Below are 27,507 nucleotides of genomic sequence, written 5' to 3'. Positions count from 1 at the left end.
GAAGGCTATGCAAAACTAAAATTGAACTGGCTACAAAGTAAACAAAACATAATGCTGGATGACAGCAAAGACTTACAGCGTGTGAAGCAGTTGGCGTCCATGAAGTGCAGCCGTACATGACAATCAACAACAAAATATGAGCGTAAGACAAGAAGTAAAACACGACACACAGGAAAACACCAAAAAACTCAAAATAAGTCAGGACGTGATGTGACAGTACACCTACTTTGAGACGAGCTATAGTGATGCATGGTTGGTTATGGTTTGAATTCATATCAAACAATTGCGAGAACGACTTTTTGTTGTCAATATCGGCTGCTGAGTTTCATTTTTTAGTGTTTTCTGCTGGTGGTGTGCCTCCAGAATTTTTTCAATTGAAAAAAATGTGCCTTGGCTCAGAGAAGGTTGAAAAACACTGCAATACCTGATTCTGATGACTGTCAATCAGACAGCAGTGCTGATAACGTCCACATTTTCGAATGGAGGAGAAAAAAAGTCCTCCATTCTGTCCAATACCACATGAAAGTGGTTTGTTTCTGGCATCTTATTTGTCCAGCTTCCATACTCCTTTTTATACACTTTACAAGAAATACATTGGCGGTAAACTCCGTAGCTTGCTAGCTTTCTGAGGCTCTTATTTTGTTAGCGCAGGCAGGATGAAGCAGCGCTTTTATTGTGAAGACAGGAACTGTGCGGTCGGTCTTCAGGGTTTTGAGTCTGTTGAAATAAAAAGTGTTTCTACTTTCTCGCCTTCCTGACGGTCTTTTTTTTTCTTGCTGTGGATGTCAATCAAGTGACGTATTGGTGAAGACAGGTGATTTTTAGCTCTATTTTTTTTTAATGCCTGGCTGGCGATCGACTCGGGCACCTCTGGCCTATTGCAATAATTCTGTAGCAGTGTATAGAAATAAAACACATTAAGTTTACCACAAATCACATTTCCAAAGTGCAAACATTTCTCTATTGATTACAAAAGACAATGATGGGGTCAAAAATAAAAATGCCTCTTCTAGATAAATCCAAATAAGGAGTAAGAACAAGCCTTACATGGACTAGATCAGTGGTTCTTAACCTTGTTGGAGGTACCGAACCCCACCAGTTTTATATGCGCATTCACCCAACCCTTCTTTAGTGAAAAATAAAATGTTGTTTTTTTTTTCAAATTCAAGACGAAGTTATGTTTTTGGTAACACTTTAGTATGGGGAACATATTCTAAGTAACAAAGACTTCATTTAGAGTTATTTGGTTAGGGTTAGAGGGTTAGAGTTATAATAAGGCCATGCCGAATAAAGCATTAATAATGACTAGTTAAGAGCCAATATGTTACTAATTTGCATGTTAATAAGCAACTAATTAATGGTTAATATGTTCCCCATACTAAAGTATTACCATGTTTTATTACTGGTGCACAAAATGAACCGTGCATGAACATCACCTTGTTCAAAGAACAAAACCAACACAGTGCATAAACTCACAACAAATTACACACCTGCAAATCAGTCTGACTTCTGCTGTTGCCGTATCCATAATATGACGATAGGGAGAAGTTTTCATTCACACGATGAGTCGGGTGTGTCTTGACCTCCGCCGAACCCCTGAGGCCGACTCACCGAACCCCTAGGGTTCCATCGAACCCAGGTTAAGAACCACTGGACTAGATAGAATCCTGGGCTGGTCACGTGACACACAACAACCATTGATATCATTTAGAATCGCTAAATAACCATGTAAAAAAATATATTAAAAAAACCCCACAAGGACAACTTGATTTGTGTGGACCCTCACAACTCAGATGACTTCAAATTCAATCAAAAATTTCAAAGGAAACCAGAAAGTCACCAAAAAAGGACAAAGCTGATTTGTATAGTTTTGTATGTGCATAAGCATGTAGGGATGATATGGTGACCGCAGTAGTTGATACTATTAACACGTACATGACACTCAGTTATGCTAACAGCATTTTAAGGTTTTATGATGGTAAAAATCCAACCTCAGTAGTTTCTACGTCTCCTTATGGAACCACCAGACTTGGAGGATGTTCATTCAGTTGTTTAATTGTCTAGAACAAAAGCTAATGACGAACATGACACAAAACCTTAGTCACTTCTGATGGCAAGAAACACTGAAATAAATCAAGAATATAAATTGTGGTAGTCAGGAACCGTTTCATTTTTAGATCAAGCAGAGTGGAAAAAAATATTTGATCTCTCAGTTCTGAGTGAAAAATAATGTAAAACAAAAAAAACATTCCAACACACCACTAGTACTTTGTTGCACCACCTCTGGCTTTTATAACCGCTTGTAGTTTCGGACTTAACAAGTGACAAGCAGTACTTTTTATCAATCTTGCTCCAACTTTCTCTGATTGCTGTTGTCAGATCAGCTTTGCAGGTTCCTTCAGTTTCCACCTCATATTTTCAATTGGATTGAGATACACGAGACTATTTGCAGGCCATGACATTGACCTTATGTATCTTCAAGCAGTTTTACAGTTTTTGCTCTATGGCAAGATGCATTATCATCTTGAAAAATGATGTCATCATACCCAACCATTATTTTGATTGATGGAAAAAGAAACGTGTCCAAAATGTTAATGTAAACGTGTGCGTTTATTGAACTTAGAATGGCAGCCATCTCCTCAGTGCCATTACCTGACATGCAGCCCCATACCATCAATGACTGTGGAAATGTGCATGTTTTCTTCAGGCAGTCGTCTTCATAAATCTCATCTCAGCAAACAAAAGTTCCAGCATCATCAACTTGCCCAATGCAGGTTTGCGGTTCATCACTGAATATGACTTCCATATTCCATAATCGTGGTTTACAATTGCTTTTCCTTCGCCCATTGTAGCCTTGTTTTTTATGTTTAGATGTTAATGGCGGTTTTTACTTACCTTTTCTGTATTTAAATCACATTTCGTTTAGGCGCTTTCCTGCAATTCGGTCACAGACGGTGACTGCAGTTTGCGCCCATTTGTTATTTGTTTTGCTGTGCATTTTCTGCTTTCAAGACATTTTGCTTTAAGTTGTCTGTCTTGACACTTTGATGTTTTACTTGGTTTTTTGAGTGTGATTGACTTTTACAACCTTTCCATGTTTTTTGTACTTTGTCCAGATTTTACACACAGCTGACAGTGACTAACATGTTTTTCCAAAATGTTGTGATGATTTGAGAAGTGTGATAATCCTCTCCTTTGTTTCAATTGGCATCTCTCATGGTGGAGCCATGATTCATGTCAATCCACCTGGTGCAACAGCCCTCCAAGGTGTGAAAACTCCTTTTAGCTGCAGATTAATGAACAGATTTATTCTGATGCAGGTGTTCGCTTTGGAAATGAAAATGTACAGAGAGATTCCATATTTTTCCTTAGAATTGAATGACTCCATAATTTCAACTCTGGAAAAAACTGAAAAATGAAAGTGTTACTAACACAATTTATATTCTTGATTTCTTTAGTGTTTCTTAAAACCAGAAAGTTGCCATTTCAAATGATTATAATCTTGCTCCTTTTTTCCGTAAAATTAAACAACTGAATGAACATCCTTCCATTATTTTTTGCAAAGGGTTGTACAGTGGAAACCCACGCTCTACAATCCCAGAGGTGCATTTTACCTGTCCCCTGCTTCTCCCGTGCCTTGTCCTCTGCTGGGCGCTTCTGTCTATTGCCTGCCGCTGGCTCTGCCGGGCGGCTCTGGGGGTCCTGTCGCTGACCAGCCTGACTGTGTGGGGCCGGTGGTTACTTGTTCTCTGGGCACCGCACCTGCTGCTTTGGGTTGGGCTCTACGGGTGGTTGGGGTCGTATTTTGGCTCCCGCACACACTGGGAGACAAATATATTGTACATACAAATACACATACATACTCATGTACACACAATTATACATACACACTGTATTGCCAAAAGTGTTTGGCCACCTGCCTTGACTCACATATGAACTTGAAGTGCCATCCCATTCCTAACCCATAGGGTACAATATGATGTCGGTCCATCTTTTGCAGCTATTACAGCTTCAACTCTTCTGGGAAGGCTGTCCACAAGGTTGCGGAGTGTGTTTATAGGAATTTTCCACCATTCTTCCAAAAGCGCATTGGTGAGGTCACACACTGATGTTGGTCGAGAAGGCCTGGCTCTCAGTCTCCGTTCTAATTCATCCCAAAGGTGTTCTATCGGGTTCAGGTCAGGACTCTGTGCAGGCCAGTCAAGTTCATCCACACCAGACTCTGTCATCCATGTCTTTATGGACCTTGCTTTGTGCACTGGTGCACAGTCATGTTGGAAGAGGAAGGGGCCCGTTCCAAACTGTTCCCACAAGGTTGGGAGCATGGAATTGTCCAAAATGTTTTGGTATCCTGGAGCATTCAAAGTTCCTTTCACTGGAACTAAGGGGCCAAGCCCAACTCCTGAAAAACAACCCCACACCATAATTCCTCCTCCACCAAATTTCACACTCTGCACAAAGCAGTCCAAAATGTAGCGTTCTCCTGGCAACCTCCAAACCCAGACTGGTCCATCAGATTGCCAGATGGAAAAGTGTGATTCATCACTTCAGAGAACGCGTCTCCACTGCTCTAGAGTCCAGTGGCAACGTGCTTTACACCACTGCATCCCACGCTTTGCATTGGACTTGGTGATGTATGGCTTAGATGCAGCTGCTCGGCCATGGAAATCCATTCCATGAAACCCTCTGCGTACTGTACGTGGGCTAATTGGAAGGTCACATGAATTTTGGAGCTCTGTAGCAACTGACTGTGCAGAAAGTCTTTGCACTATGCGCTTCAGCATCCGCTGACCCCTCTCTGTCAGTTTACGTGGCCTACCACTTTGCGGCTGAGTTGCTGTTGTTCCCAAACTCTTCACTTTTCTTATAACAAAGCCGACAGTTGACTTTGGAATATTTAGGAGCGAGAAAATTCCACGACTGGATTTGTTGCTCAGGTGGCATCCTATGACAGTTCCACGCTGGAAATCACTGAGAGCGGCCCATTCTTTCACAAATGTTTGTAGAAACAGTCTCCTTGCCTAAGTGCTTAATTGTATACACCTGTGGGCCAAGTGATTAGGACACCGGATTCTGATCATTTGGATGGATGGCCAAATCAATCTCAATCAATCTTTATTTATATAGCCCTAAATCACAAGTGTCTCAAAGGGCTGCACAAGCCACAACGACATCCTCGGTACAAAGCCCACATAAGGGCAAGGAAAAACTCACCCCAGTGGGACGTCGATGTGAATGACTATGAGAAACCTTGGAGAGGACCGCATATGTGGGTAACCCCCCCCCCTCTAGGGGAGACCGAAAGCAATGGATGTCGAGTGGGTCTGACATAATATTGTGAGAGTCCAGTCCATAGTGGATCCAACATAATAGTAAGAATCCAGTCCATAGTGGGGCCAGCAGGACACCATCCCGAGCGGAGACGGGTCAGCAGCGCAGAGATGTTCCCAGCCGATGCACAGGCGAGCGGTCCACCCCGGGTCCCGACTCTGGACAGCCAGCACTTCATCCATGGCCACCGGACCTGTCGTCCCCCCCCCCCCCCCCCCCCCCCCCCCCCCCCCAAGGAAAAGGGGAGCAGAGGAGAAAAGAAAAGAAACGGCAGATCAACTGGTCTAACAAGGGGGCTATTTAAAGGCTAGAGTATACAAATGAGTTTTAAGATGGGACTTAAATGCTTCTACTGAGGTAGCATCTCTAATTGTTACCGGGAGGGCATTCCATAGTACTGGAGCCCGAATAGAAAACGCTCTATAGCCCGCAGACTTTTTTGGGGCTCTGGGAATCACTAATAAGCCGGAGTTCTTTGAACGCAAATTTCTTGCCGGGACATATGGTACAATGCAATCGACCAGATAGGACGGAGCTAGACCGTGTAGTATTTTATACGTAAGTAGTAAAACCTTAAAGTCACATCTTAAGTGCACAGGAAGCCAGTGCAGGTGAGCCAGTATAGGCGTAATATGATCAAACTTTCTTGTTCTTGTCAAAAGTCTAGCAGCCGCATTTTGTACCAATTGTAGTCTTTTAATGCTAGACATAGGGAGACCCGAAAATAATACGTTACAGTAGTCGAGACGAGACGTAACGAACGCATGAATAATGATCTCAGCGTCGCTAGTGGATAAAATAGAACGAATTTTAGCGATATTGCGGAGATGAAAGAAAGCGAGAGAGTTGGGTCGAAAATAATACCCAGATTCTTTACTGATTTGCCTTGTGTAATTGTTTGGTTGTCAAATGTTAAGGTGGTATTATTAAATAAATGTCGGTGTTTAGCAGCACCGATAATCAGCATTTCCGTTTTCTTGGCGTTGAGTTGCAAGAAGTTAGCGGACATCCATTGTTTAATTTCATTAAGACACGCCTCCAGCTGACTACAATCCGGCGTGTTGGTCAGCTTTAGGGGCATGTAGAGTTGGGTGTCATCAGCATAACAATGAAAGCTAACACCGTATTTGCGTATGATGTCGCCTAGCGGCAGCATGTAAATACTAAAAAGTGCAGGGCCAAGAACCGAACCCTGAGGAACTCCGCACGTTACCTTAACATAGTTAATGCTTTTGGCAATATAGTGTACATACATACGCACATACATTGTTACTTACCCACATACATAGGTACGCTCCCGAATATATACACAAATACAGTACATACATACTAGAGATGCGCGGATAGGCAATTATTTCATCCGCAACCGCATCAGAAAGTCATCAACCATCCGCAATCCACCCGATCTAACATTTGATCAGAACCGCATCCGCCCGCACCCGCCCGTTGTTATATATCTAATATAGACGATGCAAGGCATTAGTGAGGTTATAAAGCTTTTGCCTGTTAAAGACAGGAGACTGATCCAATGCAGCAAAGACATTCGCGTGCCACGCTGTCACGACCCAGACGCACACCAGTGCGTAATCATATGGGAGCGCGCTGAGCGCGCTGAGCGCACCTCCAAGCGCGTCTCGCTGCCGGCGACGGCCGGGTATGGGCCCAACGCTCCAGCGCCATCCATTTTCAGGGCTAGTTGATTCGGCAGGTGGGTTGTTACACACTCCTTAGCGGGTTCCAACTTCCATGGCCACCGTCCTAGCTGCTGTCTATATCAACCAGGGTGAGCCCCACCCCTTTCGTGAGCGCACTGCGCGCGGAGTGACCCCTGTTACGCGCCCCCGGCAACAGGGGTGGCGGGCAGGTAAGCTGCGCGGGCGGAGCGCGGAGTGACCCCTGTTACGAGCCCCCGGCCACGGGGGTGGCGGGCAGGTAAGCTGCTTACCTGCTGCGCGTGACGCCGGCCGCGGAGGCGGACGAGGCGGGGTGTCGGTGCGGTGGGCGCGGTGGTGACCCTGGACGTGCGTCGGGCCCTTCTCGCGGATCGCCTCAGCTACGGCTCCCGGTGGGGCCCTCTCGGGGGAAGGGGCCTCGGTCCCGGACCCCGGCGAGGCGTCCCTTCTCCGCTCCGTAAAAGTGTCCATCTCTTTTTTTTTTTTTCTTCTGTTGTGGCATATGCAGCAGGTGCCTGCTCGTTTTTCGTATGTGGGTAACAACATTTAACTATGTATATTTATTTCCGAATTGGTTTAACTGCCACCCGCCTGAATCTATTTAAAATCTAATTTTTTTCTATTTCAACCACCCGACCCGACCCGCGGATAAAATCTAATTTTTTTTAATTTCATCCGCCCGATCCGCGGATAATCCGCGGACTACGCGGTTGTGCCCGCAAACCGCGCATCTCTAATACATACACACGCACATTCAATGTACAAACATACATATACTGTCAGTGACGTGCTGTCAGGGGAGGCAGGTGAGGCGGGGCGGGGGTAAAAGGCTTAACCATGAGATGTTCAAAAACAAAGTAATAAAATAAAATAAGTTTTAATATTTCTCTTTTGGTCTATGCGTTCTATGTGATTTTGGTGTGGTTCCTGTATATTTTGATCATTTTCATGGTTCACATCGCGGAAATTCCGTGTTTCCAGATGAAAATAACGCGGCAGACGAGAAGTGAGTGGGCAGGCCATGAGGCAGCAAGTACCTCTGCCTCAAGGTAGGGGGCGATATATCAAAAGTTCAAGAACTGCCAACAGCGGTTAACCCTTAAGAAGTAGAAGAATAAAACAACAGACAACTACTGCACTTCCTGCAAACTGATGCTTTTTTGCCTTAAAAATGGAGGATTTCATTTCTAAAATAAGGAATTGCTCAAGACTGGACTTTCAATCAAAGCAAGAAGTCATTAATACTGGGAGACCAACGCCAGAGCTGCCAGATTGGATTCAATCAGTGTGTGGTCCGAGGACAGAAAATAACTTGTTCATTTCAAAAGGATTGGTGTACTGGAAAATAATGACTTTGTGACTGTGCTACAAAAAAACGTCTTTATTGCTTTCCCTGCCTTTTATTCTCAACGAGTGACCGTGTTTGGACCCAAATGGGATACACTGACTTACACCCAAGTCCAGGGTGTACCCTGCCTTCCGCCCGAATGCAGCTCCGAGAGGGACAAGCGGTAGAAAATGGATGGGATGGATCTGAAAAACCTGCCAAGAGGCGTCGAAAAACATGAAAGCTCATCTGCCCACATTCAAGGTCAGAATTCTTTAAAAAGGTTTGTAATATGATGTATTGATCTGGCTCTAAATGAGACTAAATATCAGCATCCACAATGCCAATGTAAAGGAACATGGTGAGATATTAAAAGCTGATAAACACCACTTGCTTTTTGGGGAAATTATCTCAATTGAGAAAGAGACTTTTCAAAGAAAAAGAGAAAAAGGAGGACTTCTACAACAAAGTCATAGAAATCTTCCTCCAGAAGGAAAGGCGAATGGACTTCATTTACCAGTAAAGGTAAGATATAAAGTCTAGTGCAGGGGTCCCCAAACCACGGCCCACAGGCCAAATCCGGCCCACGGGAAGCCCCAAGTTAAAAAAATAAAATAAATATATATATTTTCTTTTTTCTTCTTAATTATAGTTTTTTTTTTTTTTAAATCTGTCCTTTCTAATCCATTTTCCACTGCTTGTTACTCTCGGTGTCTCCTATCCGCTCAGGCATATCATATTGTCTGGAAATGCATTTTCCCATCGATAACATGACATCATTGCGCTCGCGCCACAGTGTCGGGCGAGCACAATGTTGATGTGTTAATTGTGTGCTAAGTGTGTTGAAATATTTTATTCTAGCATCATGCTGTGTGTTTTTGTGATTTTGAGCCGGTGCCATTGCATCATACTGTCATGTTTGTAAATCTGACTTGTGAGTCAGTGACTTAGCATCATACTGTATGTTTGTAAATCTGACTAGTGGGTCAGTGCTTCCCCAACCTCAAACCTTATTGCACGTCACTGACATATACACATACTGTACATATACATTCACTGTACAAACATACATATACACATACTGTACATATACAAGCACATATACATACATACACTCATGCATATAATCATGTTTCGTCTAACATATGTTAGCGTTGTTAGCCTAGGGAAAACTGGGTAAAACATGGCACAATGTCAAAAAAACTTATAACAATCTACAAGGTTAATACAGTTTTCTTCTTTCTTCCGCTACATTTATCTGATTTACTTTTGTGTTTCAAGTAGTGATGTCCGATAATGGCTTTTTTGCCGATATCCGATATTCCGATATTGTCCAACTCTTAATTACAGATACCGATATCAACCGATACCGACACATATAGTCGTGGAATTAACACATTATTATGCCTAATTTTGTTGTGATGCCCCGCTGGATGCATTAAACAATGTAACAAGGTTTTCCAAAATAAATCAACTCAAGTTATGGAAAAAAGTGCCAACATGGCACTGCCATATTTATTATTGAAGTCACAAAGTGCATTATTTTTTTTGGAATGTGGGACATGCTCTCCCTGAGATAATCATGATACCCACTACAACTATAGGAAACACTGTACTTTGACTTTCACAAAGTGCATTTTTATTTTTTTTAAACATGCCTCAAAACAACAACTACAAAAACAATGAAGGCACACAGCTTCAGTCCAGAGTGTACTATAAACTGGGCTCAATCTGCCCTGTTCTTAACGTATTCGTATAAGTAACAAAAATATGCAAATAAAAACAAGAAAGGCACAAAAATAAAAAACTGCTTCAGTCTAGACTAGTAGAAAACACAGCCATCCTTTAAAGTGCATGGGGGAAAAGGCACAAAACATAAATAAAACAGCTTCACTCAGTCCAGACTATTAGTCTATGTGTGCAACAGATGAAGCTCAAAGAGTGGGCTAATTCTTTTTCTCCTTGTCATCACGTGTGAGAGGTAGATTTTTTCTGAATGAAAACAAGCATTTGCAAGGGGTTCTGGGTATTTGTTCTGTTGTGTTTATGTTGTGTTACGGTGCGGATGTTCTCCCGAAATGTGTTTGTCATTCTTGTTTGGTGTGGGTTCACAGTGTGGCGCATATTTGTAACCGTGTTAAAGTTGTTTATACGGCCACCCTCAGTGTGACCTGTTTGGTTGTTGATTAAATATGCTTGCATTCGCTAGTGCGTGTGTCAAGCCGTAGATATTATGTGATTGGGCCAGTATGCAAAGGCAGCGCCTTCTAGGATTAATTTGGCGCAAATATTACTTTCGGAAACCGATACTGATAATCTTGAAACCGATACCGATAATTTCCGATATCACTTTTTAAAGCATTTATCGGCCGATAATATCGGACTTGCATTTGAAACAATTGTATTGTTGGTAATTTAAATAATAATAGTTATTATTCATTATCGATAGTGTTATTTTTATTGGTATTTGTATTGTTCCATATGTAGTTCAATAATGTTTGTCATCTCTGTGTTATTAATATTTACTTCACTTCCTGCTTCTTTGCTATCACTTTTCGTATCATATTTGTACATATCATATTTTCTGATGCTTTTCTGTTGATCTTGTTGTTGTCTCTTTCTCTTATCCCTCTTTAGTCCCCGCAATTTCCCCCTTCTTCTTCCTTTTTTTCTTCTTTCTATCTCCTTCTGCTCCGGTCTGGTTGCGCCAAACATTAATATACATCCATTTAATAAAGTCAAATACAAATAAGGCACCAAGAGAAGTATCTCACACTTCTTTTTTGTATAGTAAATCTGTACATCAGATATGGGCATCTACAGCAACAATATTATTTGTCTGAGTGGCTGGACAGGACAAAACAAGACAGGGCACAAAAAAAAGAAGACTATGTCGCATCCAATTTAGGAACGGTGCAGCTTGTTCAAGATAATGAGCTTGATAACACTTCTCCAGTCAACTGTTCATTTATGTGACACAACGGACACATCACTTTAATACCTCAAATTCTCAAATACTTCAGGATATTAAAAAACGCTTTTAATTTGTTTTAACATCTTCCTTCTATTAACTCGTTTAGCACATATTTTACTTCTGTTGCTATGACTTGGGTTTCTGTGTCAGTACTGTGCTGTCATTGGCTGCCTTTTCAGTGCCCTTTGGCGCATATTTGCACAAATCAGTCTTTAAAGCAGAACCACTGACTCTCTGTGATGGCTGGCAACTACATATGTAATATTTATGTCTGTACCAGGCCTGGGCAATTATTTTGACTCGGGGGCCACATTTAGAGAAAAAAACGTGTCTGGGGGCCGGTATATCTATTTTTAGGAACACTAATACAAAACCTCACAATAATGTCTGATTGAATGCTAAAAAACGTTATGAAAGACCGCCTTAAAAAAACATAGTGGAATTTTTAATTTTTCTATGAACGATAAAACACTAGATATTGACAAAATATGAATGTCACACCCCCTTTTGATCGACGTATTTTACAATCAAGTGAAACGCGACAAAAATGCAACAAACAGTGAAATATGAAAGCGAAGGGTACAAAATAAACCCACCTACAATCTGATATATCTGATACATCACTAAGCTTTAGAACTTTGTTGTGAAAATCTCCTTCCGAGTCTGTGGAAACGCTCCCCACCCACACTGCTTGGTGCCTAGTCTGAGCTGCTGTGACGTAGATTACCATAGTAACTAATTAGAAGACCATAGTAACTAATTAGATGACCATAGTAACTAATTAGATTACCATAGTAACGGGTATATCATCCAAAAGGGTTGGGTTAATGCGCATATGAAACTGGTGGGGTTCGGTACCTCCAACAAGGTTAAGAACCACTGGACTAGACATTCAGATTCATGACAAAGACTACTTCCTAGCTAGGCAACACAGCGTAGCCTATACACTACAGCCATTTAATGTCTTGGAATTGCAACAGCATGCAAAGTCTGCTATATAATATTTGCAAATGAGACACATTAGAAAAAAGATAACTGGACAGCACAGTTATCATAATCAGTTACATTAAAAAAGGAGATTTTTTTTTATCATCAATTATGATTTATCAACAACACAAAAGTCCCAAAAATCGGTACTGTCGAGTACTGGTATCGAGTTGTTACATATCAGCTAAAAGGTGAAAGGTACTCAACCCTAATGCAAACATTTGTGATATAATCTTGTTGTTTACTCCTGCAGTTATTCCATTTATTAAAACACATGATTTGTTGTCTTTGTGATCATGTCAAACACAGGAAATTAACTGACAATCAATGATTGCTGAGGCATAGAGAGCACAGTTAATGACTGATTTGTGCAGTCATATAATGTTCATTATCCCATCAAACATCGCATCCACTTTAAAATAATTCTCCATAACCTCTCTCCATCATATCTCTCTGACCTGATCCATGTCGCCACGCCCTCACGTTCCCTAAGATTCTCTTCATCCATCCATCTCACTGTCCCTTTATTTAAACTGTCCACCATGGGTGCCTGAGCTTTCAGCCGCCCTGCCCCACATCTTTGGAACTCTTTACCACCAGACCTTCGCAACTTAGATTCAATATCCCTCTTCAAATCAAGACTCAAAACACACCTTTTCCTGACTGCTTATTCATTGTAATCATCCTTTCTTTTCTCTTTGTTGTTGTTGTTTTTCTTTTATCCAATTTGATTTTATTGTTGTGGTTTTGTACGGTGTCCTTGAGTGCCCAGAAAGGCGCCTTATAAATAAAATGTATTATTATTATTATTATTATTACTGTAATTTGTCTTAGGCATGTTGGAAATGAACTACATCATGAGCATTTTAGAAGTCACATGTGCAACACCAATTAGGGATAACTTCAATGGGCTATTCAAAGGGAAATGATGGCAGCCAATGGAGTAATGCCAAGGTTGCCTGTCTTTTGAATCTATGAAAAGTTTGTTACTTCAAGTTCCTGGAAAAATGGAAGTGTGTCGATCAGAAGAATCAAATCAGCCATTTTACTGCTCAATTATCCCACAGTCCAACTCTCATGATCACAGGACTACAAGTGCACAAAAGAATGTCCTTGCTTTCTTTTTCCCCTCCCTTTACTGTCATTATTAGTCCACTCGTCTTTGCCAAGCAAAGCCAGTAATTTAGAGCAGCGAGCTGTGTGTCCAAGAACCCTTGGGTCATTTCAGTCTCTGCTCTGCCAGCAAGTACAGCAGGCATGCACTCGCAGCATATTTCTGAGCCCTACTTTTCAAAACCAATCTGGATAGGGTGATCATGCGAGAAAAGTCTTGCATGCAATCTTTCTAAACCACTTTGACGGGCAGTACTTTCTACTCCTTCAATTAAGTGTTGCCTGAACGATGTGAAAAACAAGAAGGGTGTACTCTAACTACTCTTTGGTGTACACTAGGGATGGAACGGTCCAGTTGATCGGATTCGGTGTCATTCAGATCATATAATTTTTCTGTGTTTTACTACTCAGTTTGGAGTGTGTGTGTGTGTGTGTGTAGTTCAGAAGAAGCAGCCTGAAGCCTTTTTGTTGTAGACATGGCGAGCAGGAAAGTCAGTCAACAATAGGATTGTACAGATCTGCTCACTTTAGAAGACCTGCCAACTCTTCCGGTTTCTCCGGCAGACCCACGAATATTACCCTTGTACCAGTGACGTGCGGTGAGGTTCAAGGCTGGTGAGGCACTGACTTCATCACAGTCAGATTTACAAACCCTAAAGAGTATCTTATTCACCATTTGATTGGCAGCAGTTAACGGGTTATGTTTAAAAGCTCATACCAGCATTCTTCCCTGCTTGGCACTCAGCATCAAGGGTTGGAATCGGGGGTTAAATCACCAAAAATGATTCCCGGGCGCGGCGCCGCTGCTGCCCACTGCTCCCCTCACCTCCTAGGGAGTGAACAAGGGGATGGGTCAAATGCAGAGGACACATTTCACCACACATAGTGTGTGTGACAATCATTGGTACTTTAACTTAACTTTAACTTTACACATACAAACTGTAGCACACAAAAAAGCACATTTAATAAAAAAAAACGTTATTATGGTCTTACCTTTACTTATAAATGAAGTCCATGCGCCACTCCTTTTGAACACAAGCATTGATAACTTGTTTATAGAAGTCTTCCTAATCTTTTAAAAGTCTCTCTGTCTCGATGGAGATCTTCCTTTAATTATCTTCTGCTTCGATTGAAAGTCCAGTTTAGAAAACGGTTTTATGTTAGATATGTAATCCTCCATGTTAAAAGTTCAGGCGAGAGGAAAAAAATAACGATCGCTAACTGTTGCTGCTTGTTGTCACTTCTTCTGCAGCCGAGTAGTCGCAAGAATGATCTCTAGGATCACTAGCGCCTTCTACCACCAGGAGGCGGGATTACTGCGAGCCTCACCCAGTGCGTCTTCGCAGCCGTTTTATGATTGCTCAGCACAAGAAATACGTTACACACATACAGTTGTTGACAAAATACACTGTACATTATATACCTCAGCTAACTAAACTATGGAAATGTATAATATAATTCAAAAACAATACGGTCTCACTGCACAGCAGTTAGCCGAGTCATTGCGCAATCCATGGTGAGGCTCAACTGGCTGGTGACTCACCTGCGTGGCGCAGTGGAAGAATGGCCGTGCGCGACCCGAGGGTCCCTGGTTCAATCCCCACCTAGTACCAACCTCGTCATGTCCGTTGTGTCCGGAGCAAGACACTTCACCCTTGCTCCTGATGGGTGCTGGTTAGCGCCATTGCATGGCAGCTCCCTCCATCAGTGTGTGAATGTGTGTGTGAATGGGTAAATGTGGAAGTAGTGTCAAAGCGCTTTGAGTACCTTGGAGGTAGAAAAGCGCTATACAAGTACAACCCATTTATCATTTATTTAAGTCTCTTCTCAGTATTTGAACGGCAAATGTGAAAATTCAGCGATTTTGAATAAAAATAATCTAAAACTGGTGAAGTTAAATGGAAAATAACTTTATAGTATAATACTGGATACATATAACAATTTAATTAATTTTTTTTCATTTTACATTTTTTTTCTTTCCATCATGGCACGTGAGGCCCCGCCTCACCTGCCTCCCCTGACTGCACGTCACTGCCTTGTACGGTTGCCGAGAAGGCTCACGACGACGGATGTTGCATTCTGAACATTTCTTATCACGATTACCTTGACTAAAATTATCACGGTTATCGTTATTATCGCGGTATTTTTAAATGAATTGAATTTTTTTTTAAAGTGCCAAATTTGACCAAAAAAACCCCAGTAACAACACATTTATTATTGTTGATAAGAACACTGTGTTTCATGTACCTCAAGTAGAAATGTATTGTGCATATGAAAGCAACGCAAGCATTATAAACAAAGTAATATAGCAGAAACAAAAAAAATAACATAAATAAATAAAAACTAAATGTGAAAATTGTGCAAGATGGCGTTATGGACATAAGAGATAAACAAATAAAAACATGAGACATAACTGCACTTTTTGTCTATATAGATACAAATAATATTCATGTATGAGATCTAGTCTTGCACAGAGGGCTGCACAATTATGGCCAAAATAACTACCAATATTATTTTTGATTAACATTGAAATTACGATTATTGACCACGATTATTCATTACGTTAGGTAAAACAGTGTGGGAGTGGGGCGGGAACCCGACACCATCATGTAGACTTAGACTTCCTTTTTATTGTCATTCAAATTTTAACTTTACAGTACAGATTTGCAATGTCTAATAAAAAGGTTTATCATATTTAAAGCCAGATATCTGTTGTCGATAATGCCTTTTTAAAATGGTCGAGTCTGGGGCTCCACAACATTACAAATGTATACATTGACTACACTTCTGCCTCTTTCCAGCAACTTTGTGATAAATCTTCACTCCTTAATCGTTGCTTTTTTTATATCTACAGATCCACAGTTTTGTTTTTAACACTTTTCCCTTGGTTTCCGGATTTGTCTTAGATGTGCTTCTGACACCACTTCCAACTTTAAAAGGATTACTTACACGTATTTATAACCACATTTTTATTTTACACCCTGAGTCTCCAAATTCAATTAAGTCACTTTGGGAGGAGGACTTAGGAGTGACCCTATCTGAGGACAGCTGCACAGAGAGTTTTAGTAGAGTTCATAAGTCTTCCATTTGTGGGAGACACATCTTCATCCATCCATCCATCTTCTTCCGCTTATCCGAGGTTGGGTCGCGGGGGCAGCAGCCTAAGCAGGGAAGCCCAGACTTTCCTCTCCCCAGCCACTTCGTCCAGCTCCTCTCGGGGGATCCCGAGGCGTTCCCAGGCCAGCCGGGAGACATAGTCTTCCCAACGTGTCCTGGGTCTTCTCCGTGGCCTCCTACCGGTCGGACGTGCCCTAAACACCTCCCTAGGGAGGCATTCGGGTGGCATCCTGACCAGATGCCCGGACCACCTCATCTGGCTCCTCTCGACGTGGAGGAGCCAGCTTCTTCTTCACCACAACGGACCGATACAGCGTCCGCATTACTGAAGACGCCGCACCGATCTGCCTGTCGATCTCACGATCCACTCTTCCCTCACTCGTGAACAAGACTCTGAGGTACTTGAACTCCTCCACTTGGGGCAGGGTCTCCTCCCCAACCCGGAGAGGGCACTCCACCCTTTTCCGGGCGAGAACCATGGACTCGGACTTGGAGGTGCTGATTCTCATCCCAGTCGCTTCACACTCGGCTGCGAACCGATCCAGTGAGAGCTGAAGATCCTGGCCAGCCTCATCCAATGCACGCAAATACATCGTACTTATTATACCAAGGTTGGACTAGCTAAGATGTATGACGGAATATTTGACAGTGTCAACATTCTCCAGCTATTTTAATACATTTGTTTTGGCTCTGACAAAAATGCAATTATTGGACAGAAACATTTAATACTTTGTTAATTGGCGAAAGGATTGAACCGAATCCTGTATGTGGACTATTCACGATAGCCCCTCTGTTATCTTCTCTCAGCAAATCCAAAAATAATCTTGTGGCATTCACTACTTTGTCAGCTAGAAGACTGCAGCGCCTCTTCATCACAGTCCCTGGATCAGAAATGTTCTTTATTTCCTTAAATTGTAAAACATTTGGCTCACATTGATTAGAAGCTCTGTGAAGTTTCAAGAAGTATGAGGTGCTTTCTTAAAATATGTGAAGAAGACTGATCTCCACTTTGGCCCCGATTGAGACGTGGTTGAATTGTGGATGATTGATGAGCCTTTTGTTTGCTTTTGCTTTTGTGTGTGTTTTGCTGCACTATGTTGGGGCCATTCAGAAGTGCAGTTGCCTGTGGCTTTATATCAATTATTACCTGTACTTATTTGACTGAATTTTTTTTTTTTTTTAGGGTGGTGGAAAAAAATTATATTTGATATGTATTGTATTGCATTTCTGTTAACTGTGTGTCAAAAATGTTCAATACACAAATGTTTTTTTTTTAAAAAGGACAAATATTTGTGTTTTTGTTCATTATTAGTATTATCGTCTCAGCATTTTGGTTTCTATTGGTTCCTGAACGTACATCAAAAAGTGAAGCAAATTCCTTCATAAGAAACTATGTAAATATGAATAATGGTTCCAGCCTCGACAAAAGTCCATATTTTAGTCAAGGTTTGTACACTTCGAACACAATATAATAGGGGTGTGGGAAAAAATCGATTCGAATTCAAATCGCCATTCTCACGTTGTACGATTCAGTATCGATTCTCATTTTTCAAAAATCGATTTTCTTTTTATATTTTAATTTTTTTTAATTTGTATTAATCAATCCAACAAAACAATACACAGCAATACCATAACAATGCAATCCAATTCCAAAACCAAACCCGACCCAGCAATATTAGTAACAATTTCAACATAGCAGTGATTAAAAATCCCTCATTGACATTATCATTAGACATTTATAAAAAAAATGTTTTAAATAAAATAAAAAAGAACAATAGTGTCACAGTGGCTTACACTTGCATCACATCTCATAAACTTGACAACACATTGTGTCCAATATTTTCACAAAGATAAAATAAGTCATATTTTTGGTTCATTTAATAGTTAAAACAAATGTACATTATTGCAATCAGTTGATAAAACATTGTCCTTTACAATTATAAAAGCTTTTTACAAAAATCTACTACTCTGCTTGCATGTCAGCAGACTGGGGTAGATCCTGCTGAAATACTATGTATTGAATGAATAGAGAATCGTTATGAATCGGAAAAATATCGTTTTTGAATCGAGAATCGTGTTGAATCGAAAAAATCGATTTATAATCGAATCGTGACCCCAATAATCGATATTGAATCGAATCGTGGGACACCCAAAGATTCGCAGCCCTACATTTAATTGGGATGAAACCAAACTTCTCTGGAAAAAGATACCAAAGCAGCTATAATTCACAGCAGAGGAAAAGAGCTACCTCTCGTTCAGTGGCGCTTCTTCCAAGCACAAACACGCACGCACTTGCCGCCTTCTTTGCCTTTCCTCCCTCTTTCGCTCTACTACTTTTTGTCAGCTCCTCCATTTCCAATGTTATTGTAAGTGGATTGTACTTTTTAAAATGTTTATTGTTGGAGCAATATCATTGTTAAAGTGAAGGATTTTTGTGATTTGTGATCGTTTGTGAGGGCACCAAAGGGACTTTTGTGTGTGTGTGTGTGTGTGTGTGTGTGTGTGTTAGCAGCGCAGCGCATACAGAGGACAGAAGCTTGTTGATGTTGTTGTTTTGGCTTGTTAATAAAATGAAAGTTGATCATTCACCTCCTTGTTATGCTATTTTATTAACAAGCCAAAACAACAACATCAACAAGCTTCTGTCCTCTGTATGCGCTGCGCTGCTAACACACACACACACACAAAAGTCCCTTTGGTGCTCTCACAAACGATCACAAATCACAAAAAACCTTCACTTTAACAATGATATTGCTACAACAATAAACATTTTAAAAAGTACAATCCACTTACAATATCATTGGAAATAGAGGAGCTGACAAAAAGTAGTAGAGAGAAAGAGGGAGGAAAGGGAGAGAACGGGGAGAAGGCGGCGTGTGTGTGCTTGGAAGAAGTGCCACTGAATGAGAGGTAGCTCTTTTCCTCTGCTGTGAATTATAGCTGCTTTGGCATCTTTTCCCAGAGAAGTTTGGTTTCATCCCAATTAAAACTTGCTGCGGTACGAAGCCTGTTTCGTTGATTCTTCCATACTTGTGAGCGCCATTAATGTACTCCTCGCATAATGTTTTATTTTTTTTAATTTTCTGTGATTCCTTCCTCCTTTTTACATTGCTTTGTTGTCTTTTTAGGACTCATTTTGAGTTAGCGAAATGGACAAATCTTGTCAAAAGCCAAAAAAACACAAAAGGCACACACACTGTAGCGCTGTAAAGTGTCTTGTAGTGTACTGCGCTGCATGTGACGTCATAATTTTGTGAGGCCCTGTGATGAGGTGGCGACTTGTCCAGGGTGTACCCCGCCTTCTGCCCGAATGCAGCTGAGATAGGCTTCAGCACCACCCGCGACCCCAAAAGGGACAAGCGGTAGAAAAAGGAAGGATGGATGGAAAAAAATCAAAACATGGTGTTTACTTTTTGATATGAATATGAAACTCAAACCAGTTTGGCTAATGAAGGTAAAGTCAAATTAACACGCTTTGTTCTTCCTCAACAACACCATGTGGTTCATTGCAACAGTTTGGCCAACAAAAATAAACAGGAGTGATACCTGTCACATCTAATACACAATCTTTGTTCCTCGCTGACAACTCAGTGGGTTAATACTTCACATCCTGCGTTCAGTTCGATGAGATGACAAAACATTTTAGCTCGTCCTTATGTTACTGGAACACTGACAAAAATAACAGTAGGTAATCAGGGACAGATGTGTCCACTGATCGCCAATCAAGAGCAGGTGAGGGAAATAGCGCTCTGAGGCAGGAACACAGGTTTGCGAGTATGAACACAATAATGAGGGCATATAGTAAATTGGACAGGTGACTTGTCTCCAGGTCAGCTGTTTTTAGTAAGTCACAAATCCCTCAATATCTCTTAAAGGAACTCAGAAATGATCACTCCCTCTTGATCATTTGTGAGTTGACAGAGAGAGCACTGACTCGTCCATGTTTCCATCCTATCCAGTACCCCAGTCATAATTGTGGAATACAACACAGGACAAGCACAGTCAATGTGGGGACACACTTACATGTTAACCATCAACTCCCACACAAAAGAACCACTTTGCCACTCAGGGTTCACCCTCAGCTCCTTCTCTCCTCTCCTCTCCCTACCCTGACGCCCACCGAGCTCATCCCAGGTGCTGTTCCGCCACTCTGCTCACCCACGCCTTCACGCTCTAAGTCCCATTGCACATTTTCCTCTCTGTACTCCCACCCACTTCAAAACGCTATGAATCGATGGCTGACATGCTGAAACAGTCAGGGGCTCTAGTTTTGAAAATTGGTGAGGGACTTACGTTGCTTTTCTACTTCGTTTGGGAAGCATGAGCCAATAATACAGGGTTTAATAGGTCCAAACATCCGGAAAGATACAGTTTGTGTGATAATTCTAGTGGATTTATTGTATGTATTGTGTCAGGGGACAGTGTCAAAACAATAATGATGGTCTCGTAGGTATGATATGCAGGATTCATGCATTTGAAAAATCAGCCTCTGTGACAAACAAGTTCTTGCCATCTTGTCACAGAACCACTGCTCAATGATTCATGTCATCCAATCTGTCATTACTCACAATTAGATGGGCTGTCGCCGTTTAATATTCATTTTTGGACATGATTCTTGTTTAGAAATATAAAAATGCCAACTGACGCTAATGTTGTTTAGTGAGTGTCCAGGAGCTGAAAACTAAGGCTGCAGAAGTATTTATGCAACTGCTTCACTTTCTAACTTCAGGGGTCTTTTACGCAGGACTAAAAGGCTTTTTTACACACATTTTTAGAAACCTGTCTAATTGTGAAAGCAGGAAAATATTGAATTACTCTCAAAACATTGCCAAATGCCAAAGATTACAGTAGGTCACAGGTTTGTTGTTGCACGTGTTCGCTTAAGGTCCATCCATCCATCTATTTTCTACCGCTTGTCTCTATCGGGGTCGCGGGGTTGACTGGAGCCTATCCCAGCTGCACTTGGGCGGAAGGCAGGGTACACCCTGGACAAGTCGCCACCTCATCGCAGGGCCAACACAGATAGACAGACAACATTCACACTCACATTCACACACTAGGGACCATTTGGTGTTGCCAATCAACCTATCCCCAGGTGCGTGTCTTTGGAGGTGGGAGGAAGCCGGAGTACCCGGAGGGAACCCACGTAGTCACAGGGAGAACATGCAAACTCCACACAGAAAGGGGATCGAACCCAGAACCTTCTTACTGTGAGGCACCAGCAGTTCTACGGTACTGCCTCTGCTTAAAATACTGAGCTTAATATTGCTTCTGTAATAACTATGTATTAATAAACTGTATATTAATGTTATTACTTAGTTAATTACAGATTGAGTACAGGAAGTGAACAAATGTGTCAGGCTGTGTTAGAAACAGAAAAAAGGGGTGAAAGGGATTCCATGAAATCTTCCTACTCCTTTTCACATGAAATATTCCTACTTCTTTTCGGCCATGTTAAAATGAAAAACTAAAAAATATGTAGTGTATTGTTATATATACTATAACAATCTACAAGGTTAAGGTAGGTTGCTTCTCTTTCTTCCCCTCCATTTTTCTGCATTATTTCGTATCTCAAGTTATCATTACGTATACGTATTGTTGCATTTGAACAACTGTATTGTTGATAATAAAGGTAAAGTATTGGTATTGTTCATTATCAATAGCGCTATTTCTATTGGTATTTGTATTGCTCCACTTGTAGTGTAATAATGCTCATTGTCATTTCTGTATTATTATTTTTTTTCCGCTAACTGCTTATTTGCTATTACTTTTACCATCATATTTGTACATGTCGTATGTGCTGATGTTGCTCTATTGTTGTTGATGATGTTGTTGTTGTGTTTGCTGTTGTTGTTTTTGTCTCTCTGTCTAATCCCCCTCTTGTCCCCACAATTTCCCCCTCTGTCTTCTTTTTTTCTCTCTTTCTATCCCCTCCTGCTCTGGCCCGGCTGCACGAAATGATAATATAAATACATTTAATAAAGTCAAATACAAATAAGGCAACAAGAGAAGTATCCTACACTTCTCTTTTGTAAAGTAAATCTGAACAGCCGATATGGGCATCTACATCAACTATATGATTTGCCTGAGAAGCTGGACAGGACAAAAAATAAATAAATAAATAAATATGTAATGTACAATACCACTATGTAACTGTATGCCTGTTGGAAATAAACTATAACCATAACAGTTAAACGGTTCCCTAAAGCAAACATGGTTCCTTAAAAAGCAGCTATTGAGGATGTTTAGGTCTGAATTAGGATAGCACAAAATGCACTACTGAATGTTGATTGTCCAATGAAAGCAAACAGTACTGTACTGTTTTTTTAGTGGTTGACATTTAATTGTTGTTTACAGCGGATGATGTCATCTTGTAGCACTATACCGTGTCGTCTTCCTCATCTTTGTTTCATTGAAGTCACACGCAGCTATCGCTTTCCCGCCCACACACCCTGGTGTAGAAATTAAAGCCAAATGTATATTTACCATTTTAAATGCACTGAACTCTACCGCTAAGTGTAAACATTGCGACACGTCCGTTAGACGTTGGTCTCAGGACTGTACTGAACCCAAAAGTGTTCCAGTTCCTTATATACATTTTCCAAAAAGAGTTGGGTACTTGGAAAAGCGAGATCATTTTCACACACCAACAACTGTGATTGTCTGGACCCCAATCTGCCAAGAAACGCTTCACACAGATGGCAAAAGAGAACATGGAGGTTTGAGGATGGGGGTTGATTTCAACGTGTCTTACGGACCCTGGCGCTGGAAATGTTTCTAAGTGGGTTGACACGTGCTTCCTGACATGTTAGTGGACCTACAGGAGTGAGAATGCATTCAGCGCATGATGATTATTCAGTGTTTTTGTATCTGTCAGCCACTCATAAAGCCTTCGGAAGCTACACAGGCATTGTGAGGACTCGGCAGGGAAGCAGTGTTCCCTGTGTTTGCCAGGAGCAGCTTTCCACCCTCCGTGGGAAGGCAGGCTCGGCTGGCTGTTAGGCTGGCATTCACCAGATGACATTAGTAGAGAGGAGGGAAGCGCACAACCATTCATAGTCACATTATTAACAATAGCAATAAAAGGGAACTTGAGTGGTTTTGCGATAAGGACGGATCTCTTTGATTGGACTTTACAACAGTGATAGCTGTATTTTCTCTATACTACATTGTATACGAGCGTGTATTTACTTTAGTTTTTTTCTCAATTAGTCTAAAGAGTGCATTCACATAAATCAGTTAAACATACAGCGTGATGCCACTGTACGGCCATTCATTGGCAAACAGATGTACAAATGAGTCAGGGGAGTCAGTTCTGAAAGCAAAACTGGCACTTTTCCAGCAACAAATCTGTATTTTTAATCTGTACTGGGTCTCCTACTTTCTGGTCCACTGCGGGTCTAAATCTTGAAACCTTCTGGTAGCTGCAAAAGCATCGCATAAAAATGCATAGTTCTATTATTGGGCATACATTAATTCCCTCAATGAGTCTAATAAATGTTATTATTTTTAGACTCTCATTCGAAAAAAGAACCTACAAAGTTTGAGTTGATGTTACAGTTTTTCATTAGCAAACTGACTCAAAACTGAAATGTTTATTGTTTATAAGCTACATTTAAGAACATGTTTTAAAAATTTAGTCAACAATTTAGGTCACCAAGAGCCTTGTGAGTAGCCAAATGAATTATTTGTCTCAGTAAGAACGGTTAAAATGAAGAGAAAATACATATATATTAATTAAAGGAAACCAAACCAACATTCAAACAAGTTGGAAAAAATCTCATCCATCAATCCATTCATCTTCTTTTGCTTATTCAGAGTCAGGTCGCGGGGGCAGCAGCCTAAGCAGTATAGACACGACTTCCCTCTCCCCAGCCACTTCATCCAGCTCTTCACGGGGGGATAGTCTCTCCACCGTGTCCTGGGTCTTCCCCGTGGTCTCCACCGGTTGGACGCATCCTAAACACCTCCCGAGGAAGGTGTTATGAGGGCATTCTGACCAGAGACCCGAACCACCTTATCTGGCTCCACTCGATGTGGAGGAGCAGCAGCTTTACTCTGAGCTCCTCCCGAATGACAGAGCTTCTCTAAGGTAGAGCCCCGCCACCCGACGAAGGAAACTCATTTCGCCCACTTGTACCCGTGATCTTGTCCTTTTGCTCATTACCTAAAGCGCATGACCATAGATGAAGATAGGGACGTAGATCGACCGGTAAATTGAGAGCTTTGCTTTTGTTTTAGCTCTTTCTTCACCACGACGGACCGATACAGGGTTCAAATCACTGCAGACGCTGCAACGATCTGCCTGTCGATCTTACAATGCACTCTTCCCTCGCTCACGAACAAGACCCCGAGGTACATGAACTCCTCCACTTGGGGCAGGATCTCCTCCCCAACCCGGAGATGGCACTCCACCCTTTTCCGGGCGAGAAACCATGGACTCGGACTTGGAAGTGCTGATTTTCATCCCAGTTATTTCACACTCAGCTGTGAACCTATCCAGTGAGAGCTGAAGATCCTGGTCAGATGAAGCCAGCAGGACCACATCATCCGCAAAAAGCAGAGAACTAATCTTGCAGCCACTTAACCGGCTCCCCTTAGCCCCCTGACTGCGCCTAGAAATTCTGTGCTTAAAAGTTGTGAACTGGAAACGGGTCCTACTTACTGCCAGCAATGCGGACCAAGGTCTGACACTGATCATACAGGGAGCGGACTATCAGGCAGTCCGATACCACATAGTCTCTGAGCACTCTCCATAGGACTTCCCAAGGGACACGGTCGAATGCTTTCTCCAAGTCCACAAAACACATGTAGACTGGTTGGGCAACTCCCACGCACCCTCAAGGATACTGCCGAGAGTATATCGCTGGTCCACAGTTCCACGACGTCCTGAATCCGAATCAGGCATAGCGTCCTCTCGAGTACACCTGAATATACTTTACCGGGAAGGCTGAGGACTGAGATCTCACGATTATTGGAACACATCCCATGGTTCCCCTTTCTAGATAGAGGAACCACCACCCCAGTCTGCCATCCCAGAAGCTCCGCCCCAAATGTCCATGCAATGCTGCAGAGTCTTGTTTTTGATCCAATTTTTAAATAACTGATGCATACAAAATGCTGATATTATAGCTTAAATGTATTTCATAAAACGGGAGTGAGCCCTCTGCCATAGTAATTCATCAACATAGCAGGTGGGATGTACAGTGTTAAAATGATAATTCAAGAGTATTGCACAGGTGTGCTATGGACTGATTACTACAGAAAAAACTGAAGAACAGTGATGAATTAGTTTTAATAGATGTTTTAAGAATATTTGATTAATCAATTGATTAATGAAATATCCCTATCCCCTACCCTCCTGCCTACTCCTTTGTCTCCTCTAGTGAGGAGCAGCTCACAAAAAGACCTTTGCTGACGTTAATGTACCGTAAGTGGATTAGATTTTTTGAAATGTTTGTAATTACAGCAATATGGCAATTAAAGTTAAGGATTTTTGTGATTTCTGATCACTTGTGAGGGCACCAAAGGGATTTCTATGTGTGTGCGCATTTTGTGCGCACACAGCCCAGTTAAGTATGTCGTTGTTCTTTTGGCTTGTTGATAAAGAGTAAATTAATTACCTCCTTGTTATGTGTGTTTGCTATACAGCATACTATATACTGTACAGCACTATATATTGTGTTGAAAGTGTGCAAACCTTAACTAAAAAAGGGACTTTTGTCGAGGCTGGAACTAGAGATGTCCGATAATGGCTTTTTTGCCGATATCCGATATTGTCCAACTCTTAATGACCGATTCCGATATCAACCGATACCGATATATACAGTCGTGGAATTAACACATTCCATCCATCCATCTTCTTCCGCTAATCCGAGGTCGGGTCGCGGGGGCAGCAGCCTAAGCAGGGAAGCCCAGACTTCCCTCTCCCCAGCCATTTCGTCCAGTTCTTCCTGTGGGACCCCGAGGCGTTCCCAGGCCAGCCGGGAGACATAGTCTTCCCAACGTGTCCTAGGTCTTCCCCGCGGCCTCCTACCGGTCGGACGTGCCCTAAACACCTCCCTAGGGAGGCGTTCGGGTGGCATCCTGACCAGATGCCCGAATCACCTCATCTGGCTCCTCTCAATGTGGAGGAGCAGCGGCTTTACTTTGAGCTCCTCCCGGATGGCAGAGCTTCTCACCCTATCTCTAAGGGAGAGCCCCGCCACCCGGTGGAGGAAACTCATTTCGGCCGCTTGTACCCGTGATCTTGTCCTTTCGGTCATAACCCAAAGCTCATGACCATAGGTGAGGATGGGAACGTAGATCGACCGGTAAATTGAAAGCTTTGCCTTCCGGCTCAGCTCCTTCTTCACCACAACGGACCGATACAGCGTCCGCATTACTGAAGACGCCGCACCGATCCGCCTGTCGATCTCACGATTCACTCTTCCCTCACTCGTGAACAAGACTCCGAGGTACTTGATCTCCTCCACTTGGGGCAAGATCTCCTCCCCAACCCGGAGATGGCACTCCACCCTTTTCCGGGCGAGAACCATGGACTCGGACTTGGAGGTGCTGATTCTCATCCCAGTCGCTTCACACTCAGCTGCGAACCGATCCAGTGAGAGCTGAAGATCCTGGCCAGATGAAGCCATCAGGACCACATCATCTGCAAAAAGCAGAGACCTAATCCTGCAGCCACCAAACCAGATCCTCTCAACGCCTTGACTGCGCCTAGAAATTCTGTCCATAAAAGTTATGAACAGAATCGGTGACAAAGGGCAGCCTTGGCGGAGTCCAACCCTCACTGGAAACGTGTCCGACTTACTACCGGCAATGCGGACCAAGCTCTGGCACTGATCATACAGGGAGCGGACTGCCACAATCAGACAGTCCGTGACCCCATACTCTCTGAGCACTCCCCACAGGACTTCCCGAGGGACACGGTCGAATGCCTTCTCCAAGTCCACAAAACACATGTAGACTGGTTGGGCAAACTCCCA

Source organism: Nerophis lumbriciformis, linkage group LG14, assembly GCF_033978685.3.
Source record: "Nerophis lumbriciformis linkage group LG14, RoL_Nlum_v2.1, whole genome shotgun sequence".
Taxonomy (NCBI): domain Eukaryota; kingdom Metazoa; phylum Chordata; class Actinopteri; order Syngnathiformes; family Syngnathidae; genus Nerophis; species Nerophis lumbriciformis.
The sequence above is the reverse complement of the archived record's forward strand: the minus strand, read 5'-3'. Positions refer to the sequence as shown.